A 7500-nucleotide genomic window follows, 5' to 3' on the forward strand; every position below is an offset into this window, starting at 1 on the left:
TTGTACCTTAACCTAACCTACGTTGTACCTTAACCTAACCTACGTTGTACCTTAACCTAACCTACGTTGTACCTTAACCTAACCTACGTTGTACCTTAACCTAACCTACGTTGTGCCTTAACCTAACCTACGTTGTGCCTTAACCTAACCTACGTTGTGCCTTAACCTAACCTACGTTGTGCCTTAACCTAACCTACGTTGTGCCTTAACCTAACCTACGTTGTGCCTTAACCTAACCTACGTTGTGCCTTAACCTAACCTATGTTGTGCCTTAACCTAACCTATGTTGTGCCTTAACCTAACCTATGTTGTGCCTTAACCTAACCTATGTTGTGCCTTAACCTAACCTATGTTGTGCCTTAACCTAACCTATGTTGTGCCTTAACCTAACCTATGTTGTGCCTTAACCTAACCTATGTTGTGCCTTAACCTAACCTATGTTGTGCCTTAACCTAACCTATGTTGTGCCTTAACCTAACCTACGTTGTGCCTTAACCTAACCTACGTTGTGCCTTAACCTAACCTACGTTGTGCCTTAACCTAACCTACGTTGTGCCTTAACCTAACCTACGTTGTGCCTTAACCTAACCTACGTTGTGCCTTAACCTAACCTACGTTGTGCCTTAACCTAACCTACGTTGTGCCTTAACCTAACCTACGTTGTGCCTTAACCTAACCTACGTTGTGCCTTAACCTAACCTACGTTGTGCCTTAACCTAACCTACGTTGTGCCTTAACCTAACCTACGTTGTGCCTTAACCTAACCTACGTTGTGCCTTAACCTAACCTATGTTGTGCCTTAACCTAACCTATGTTGTGCCTTAACCTAACCTATGTTGTGCCTTAACCTAACCTATGTTGTGCCTTAACCTAACCTATGTTGTGCCTTAACCTAACCTATGTTGTGCCTTAACCTAACCTATGTTGTGCCTTAACCTAACCTATGTTGTGCCTTAACCTAACCTATGTTGTGCCTTAACCTAACCTATGTTGTGCCTTAACCTAACCTATGTTGTGCCTTAACCTAACCTACGTTGTGCCTTAACCTAACCTACGTTGTGCCTTAACCTAACCCATATTGTACCTTAACCTAACCCATATTGTACCTTAACCTAACCCATATTGTACCTTAACCTAACCCATATTGTACCTTAACCTAACCCATATTGTACCTTAACGTAACCTAATTCGTGCCTTAACGTAACCTAATTTGTGCCTTAACGTAACCTAATTTGTGCCTTAACGTAACCTAATTTGTGCCTTAACGTAACCTAATTTGTGCCTTAACGTAACCTAATTTGTGCCTTAACGTAACCTAATTTGTGCCTTAACGTAACCTAATTTGTGCCTTAACGTAACCTAATTTGTGCCTTAACGTAACCTAATTTGTGCCTTAACGTAACCTAATTTGTGCCTTAACGTAACCTAATTTGTGCCTTAACGTAACCTAATTTGTGCCTTAACGTAACCTAATTTGTGCCTTAACGTAACCCATGTTGTGCCTTAACGTAACCCATGTTGTGCCTTAACGTAACCCAATTTGTGCCTTAACGTAACCCATGTTGTGCCTTAACCTAACCTATATTGTGCCTCAACCTAACCTATATTGCGCCTTAACCTGACGCACGTTGTCGCTGAACCTGCTCTGTAATTGTTATGCAACTCGTTAAATTAGTGTAGTGTTGCCTAACCGCAACCCTCGCAATATAGTTCGCTATTCGCACTGCCCGGTCCCCTGTGTATCGCGTCATGTTAAACACCTTGCAGGTGTTGCTGACTTTCCACATGCTCCTGCTATACACTGTAATGTGGATAGCAGCAGGACGTACATGCCCCCCCCCCTTCCCCCCTGCCTTCGCAAGCTGGTCGTTGAGAAGTTTGCATGTTCAATGCCCTTCGCATGCCGACGTACTCAGCCTACGTTGTGGTACGGCCTGTCACCTGTCCGCCGATGTACGCAAAACCCACAAACTGTACTGCACATTGGTCCGTATGTACTGAATGATACATCGTGGCACATGTGTGACCGTACGACGACTGCGCCTAGCAACGGCAGACCATACAGTCCAAATATTGTGCACGCAGCTACGTGTCGTCTCCCTATAAGAGCTGGATTGCAGTGTGGTACGCCATTCAGACGTGTGGGAGGAACGGACGCCCTGGATGGCGATCAGCATGAGCAGTCTGTTGATGTAGTGGAGCGTGTATTCGGACGTAGTCGTCTCTTCTCACACACCGTGATAGCATGTTGCACCGCGTTCCACATCTGCGACATCCTGCAGAGGCCGGCTGACAGTCGTTCGCGCAATGGACACCGCATACGTACGGGGGCTACCTTCCACGTGTTCTCGAGGCGTGCACATGTTGTTGCGTCTATGTGGGCAGACGTAGTGTGTTGTGACACCTGACACAGGCATGCAATACTCGTTGCAAATGGCGATGGACGTCTACGTTTGCTGGTGACGTTACGCAAATGAACAACAGGTAACCCGTTGTGGTGCGGTTGTTCTCGCTAGAGGTGAATCAGTGTTGGCGACGATCGGTCGAGCTATTAACCGGTTGTTTCAGGGATACCCACCATGCCCACGAACGTGAAAGGGGACCCACCATGCCCACGAACGCGAAAGGGGATCTGGGTGTGAGGCGATACGCGGCGGTGGCTGGGTGGGACCGTCCCCGGCCGGTGAGGGGGGGCCGCCCGGCGTGCTGGCAGCGCGGTGCGTGGGCGCACGCGCTACAGCCGGCTGGTGGGGGCGGCCAGTGGCAGGCGCGCCGGCCGACGGACGCGGCAGGCGGCGCAGCTGCGCGCCGGCGCCCCCTGCTCGCGGCGCCTTGCGGCCAAAGTAGGTCCTCGCGGGCCCGGTGCGAAGCGCGGTGGCCATCTGCAGTGTGCTGGTCCGATTGAGGACTGTGTGCGCTGAGGATGCGCCGCCGCCCGGCGCTCGGCGCCGCGACGCCGTCTGCTGCTCGGTCGCCCCAGCGGTTCTCGCAGGTGGTTTGTATCGCAGCTGTGCGGACGTGTTGGCGCGTGCGCTGTGCTGGGAGAGTTCGCTTCGGCACCCAAGTGGGGCTTTTGTCCTTCTGTGGCGCTGGCGTTGGAGCTGCCGGTCACCGTAGGTGGCGCGTGTTGTCTCCCGCCGGCAATGCCACGACAGCACGCTCCCGGGCCTCTGTCGGCAGCGGCAAGCTCAGTTGGGAGCACGGGTGGTCGCACCTAAAGCGTCTACTCGCCTAACTCCGGGCGATTGCGCCTCTCTCGAACCCGACCAAGTACTTAGGACGGCGCTGCGCGCCGCCGGGACCTGAGAGGGTTTCGAGGTGTGTTGTGCAGGGGAGCTCAGCCTCCTCCTGTTTGCAGAATAATTGAGCGGACGCTTGCGTGTTCGCGCGGGCCCCCGGGACACACTCCCGGGCGGCCGGCTGCTCAGCTCTAGTTGACGCAGCTCCCTGGTTGATCCTGCCAGTAGTCATATGCTTGTCTCAAAGATTAAGCCATGCATGTCTCAGTACAAGCCGCATTAAGGTGAAACCGCGAATGGCTCATTAAATCAGTTATGGTTCCTTAGATCGTACCCACGTTACTTGGATAACTGTGGTAATTCTAGAGCTAATACATGCAAACAGAGTCCCGACCAGAGATGGAAGGGACGCTTTTATTAGATCAAAACCAATCGGTCGGCTCGTCCGGTCCGTTTGCCTTGGTGACTCTGAATAACTTTGGGCTGATCGCACGGTCCTCGTACCGGCGACGCATCTTTCAAATGTCTGCCTTATCAACTGTCGATGGTAGGTTCTGCGCCTACCATGGTTGTAACGGGTAACGGGGAATCAGGGTTCGATTCCGGAGAGGGAGCCTGAGAAACGGCTACCACATCCAAGGAAGGCAGCAGGCGCGCAAATTACCCACTCCCGGCACGGGGAGGTAGTGACGAAAAATAACGATACGGGACTCATCCGAGGCCCCGTAATCGGAATGAGTACACTTTAAATCCTTTAACGAGTATCTATTGGAGGGCAAGTCTGGTGCCAGCAGCCGCGGTAATTCCAGCTCCAATAGCGTATATTAAAGTTGTTGCGGTTAAAAAGCTCGTAGTTGGATTTGTGTCCCACGCTGTTGGTTCACCGCCCGTCGGTGTTTAACTGGCATGTATCGTGGGACGTCCTGCCGGTGGGGCGAGCCGAAGGCGTGCGACCGCCTCGTGCGTGCTCGTGCGTCCCGAGGCGGACCCCGTTGAAATCCTACCAGGGTGCTCTTTATTGAGTGTCTCGGTGGGCCGGCACGTTTACTTTGAACAAATTAGAGTGCTTAAAGCAGGCAAGCCCGCCTGAATACTGTGTGCATGGAATAATGGAATAGGACCTCGGTTCTATTTTGTTGGTTTTCGGAACCCGAGGTAATGATTAATAGGGACAGGCGGGGGCATTCGTATTGCGACGTTAGAGGTGAAATTCTTGGATCGTCGCAAGACGAACAGAAGCGAAAGCATTTGCCAAGTATGTTTTCATTAATCAAGAACGAAAGTTAGAGGTTCGAAGGCGATCAGATACCGCCCTAGTTCTAACCATAAACGATGCCAGCCAGCGATCCGCCGCAGTTCCTCCGATGACTCGGCGGGCAGCCTCCGGGAAACCAAAGCTTTTGGGTTCCGGGGGAAGTATGGTTGCAAAGCTGAAACTTAAAGGAATTGACGGAAGGGCACCACCAGGAGTGGAGCCTGCGGCTTAATTTGACTCAACACGGGAAACCTCACCAGGCCCGGACACCGGAAGGATTGACAGATTGATAGCTCTTTCTTGATTCGGTGGGTGGTGGTGCATGGCCGTTCTTAGTTGGTGGAGCGATTTGTCTGGTTAATTCCGATAACGAACGAGACTCTAGCCTGCTAACTAGTCGCGTGACATCCTTCGTGCTGTCAGCGATTACTTTTCTTCTTAGAGGGACAGGCGGCTTCTAGCCGCACGAGATTGAGCAATAACAGGTCTGTGATGCCCTTAGATGTTCTGGGCCGCACGCGCGCTACACTGAAGGAATCAGCGTGTCTTCCTAGGCCGAAAGATCGGGGTAACCCGCTGAACCTCCTTCGTGCTAGGGATTGGGGCTTGCAATTGTTCCCCATGAACGAGGAATTCCCAGTAAGCGCGAGTCATAAGCTCGCGTTGATTACGTCCCTGCCCTTTGTACACACCGCCCGTCGCTACTACCGATTGAATGATTTAGTGAGGTCTTCGGACTGGTACGCGGCATTGACTCTGTCGTTGCCGATGCTACCGGAAAGATGACCAAACTTGATCATTTAGAGGAAGTAAAAGTCGTAACAAGGTTTCCGTAGGTGAACCTGCGGAAGGATCATTACCGACTAGACTGCATGTCTTTCGATGTGCGTGTCGTGTCGCGCAACACGCAGCTACCTGTACGGCTCGCAGTAGCCGTGCGCCGCGTGCGGAACCACGCGTTCGTCTCAAAACTAACGGCAATGTTGTGTGGTACGAGCGCTGAAGCGCTGGAGCGGCTGGCCTGCGGCACCTGGCGCCTGGCGCCGGTTTTGAATGACTTTCGCCCGACTGCCTGTCCGCTCCGGTGTGGAGCCGTACGACGCCCATCGGCCGTGAGGCCGTTGGACACTGAACGCTGGAACAGGGCCGCCACACGCCTCAGTCCCGCCTATGCAACTGTCTCGAAAGAGATGGTGGAAACTATGAAAAGATCACCCAGGACGGTGGATCACTCGGCTCGTGGGTCGATGAAGAACGCAGCAAATTGCGCGTCGACATGTGAACTGCAGGACACATGAACATCGACGTTTCGAACGCACATTGCGGTCCATGGATTCCGTTCCCGGGCCACGTCTGGCTGAGGGTCGGCTACGTATACTGAAGCGCGCGGCGTTTGCCCCGCTTCGCAGACCTGGGAGTGTCGTGGCCGCCTGTGGGGCCGGCCGCGTCTCCTTAAACGTGCGATGCGCGCCCGTCGCCTGGCGGTTCGCATACCGGTACTTACTCGGTAGCGTGCACAGCCGGCTGGCGGTGTGGCGTGCGACACCTCGTACAACGACCTCAGAGCAGGCGAGACTACCCGCTGAATTTAAGCATATTACTAAGCGGAGGAAAAGAAACTAACAAGGATTCCCCCAGTAGCGGCGAGCGAACAGGGAAGAGTCCAGCACCGAACCCCGCAGGCTGCCGCCTGTCGTGGCATGTGGTGTTTGGGAGGGTCCACTACCCCGACGCCTCGCGCCGAGCCCAAGTCCAACTTGAATGAGGCCACGGCCCGTAGAGGGTGCCAGGCCCGTAGCGGCCGGTGCGAGCGTCGGCGGGACCTCTCCTTCGAGTCGGGTTGCTTGAGAGTGCAGCTCCAAGTGGGTGGTAAACTCCATCTGAGACTAAATATGACCACGAGACCGATAGCGAACAAGTACCGTGAGGGAAAGTTGAAAAGAACTTTGAAGAGAGAGTTCAAAAGTACGTGAAACCGTTCTGGGGTAAACGTGAGAAGTCCGAAAGGTCGAACGGGTGAGATTCACGCCCATCCGGCCACTGGCCTCCGCCCTCGGCAGATGGGGCCGGCCGCCCGCGCGGAGCAATTCGCGGCGGGGTCGTGTCCGGTTGCCTTTCCACTCGCCGCGGGGCGGGGCCGTTCCGGTGTGCGGTGGGCCGCACTTCTCCCCTAGTAGGACGTCGCGACCCGCTGGGTGCCGGCCTACGGCCCGGGTGCGCAGCCTGTCCTTCCGCGGGCCTCGGTTCGCGTCTGTTGGGCAGAGCCCCGGTGTCCTGGCTGGCTGCCCGGCGGTATATCTGGAGGAGTCGATTCGCCCCTTTGGGCGCTCGGGCTCCCGGCAAGCGCGCGCGGTTCTTCCCGGATGACGGACCTACCTGGCCCGGCCCCGGACCCGCGCCGCTGTTGGCTCGGGATGCTCTCGGGCGGAATAATCGCTCCCGTCAGCGGCGCTTCAGCTTTGGACAATTTCACGACCCGTCTTGAAACACGGACCAAGGAGTCTAACATGTGCGCGAGTCATTGGGCTGTACGAAACCTAAAGGCGTAATGAAAGTGAAGGTCTCGCCTTGCGCGGGCCGAGGGAGGATGGGGCTTCCCCGCCCTTCACGGGGCGGCGGCCTCCGCACTCCCGGGGCGTCTCGTCCTCATTGCGAGGTGAGGCGCACCTAGAGCGTACACGTTGGGACCCGAAAGATGGTGAACTATGCCTGGCCAGGACGAAGTCAGGGGAAACCCTGATGGAGGTCCGTAGCGATTCTGACGTGCAAATCGATCGTCGGAGCTGGGTATAGGGGCGAAAGACTAATCGAACCATCTAGTAGCTGGTTCCCTCCGAAGTTTCCCTCAGGATAGCTGGTGCTCGTACGAGTCTCATCCGGTAAAGCGAATGATTAGAGGCCTTGGGGCCGAAACGACCTCAACCTATTCTCAAACTTTAAATGGGTGAGATCTCCGGCTTGCTTGATATGCTGAAGCCGCGAGCAAACGACTCGGATCGGAGTGCC

At 54.6% G+C, this 7500-nt stretch overlaps 3 non-coding genes across 3 annotated transcripts in view; all 3 read left to right on the forward strand.

Annotated features, from left to right (window-relative positions):
* The first annotated feature begins 3444 nt into the window (after nt 1-3444).
* Nucleotides 3445-5353, forward strand: LOC126443742 (small subunit ribosomal RNA). Its single transcript, XR_007582146.1, has one exon. It is a non-coding gene; the product is annotated as a small subunit ribosomal RNA (ribosomal RNA).
* Nucleotides 5354-5706: 353 nt separating this feature from the next.
* On the forward strand, nt 5707-5861 carry LOC126443730 (5.8S ribosomal RNA). Its single transcript, XR_007582136.1, has one exon. It is a non-coding gene; the product is annotated as a 5.8S ribosomal RNA (ribosomal RNA).
* A 188-nt stretch (nt 5862-6049) lies between these two features.
* The window catches only part of LOC126443746 (large subunit ribosomal RNA), a 4222-nt gene continuing 2771 nt past the window's right edge, over nt 6050-7500 (forward strand). Inside the window, exon 1 of the ribosomal RNA XR_007582150.1 lies at nt 6050-7500. This exon is cut by the window's right edge and continues 2771 nt beyond it. This is a non-coding gene — a ribosomal RNA (large subunit ribosomal RNA).

This window comes from Schistocerca serialis, unplaced genomic scaffold (assembly GCF_023864345.2).
Source record: "Schistocerca serialis cubense isolate TAMUIC-IGC-003099 unplaced genomic scaffold, iqSchSeri2.2 HiC_scaffold_182, whole genome shotgun sequence".
NCBI classification, from domain to species: domain Eukaryota; kingdom Metazoa; phylum Arthropoda; class Insecta; order Orthoptera; family Acrididae; genus Schistocerca; species Schistocerca serialis.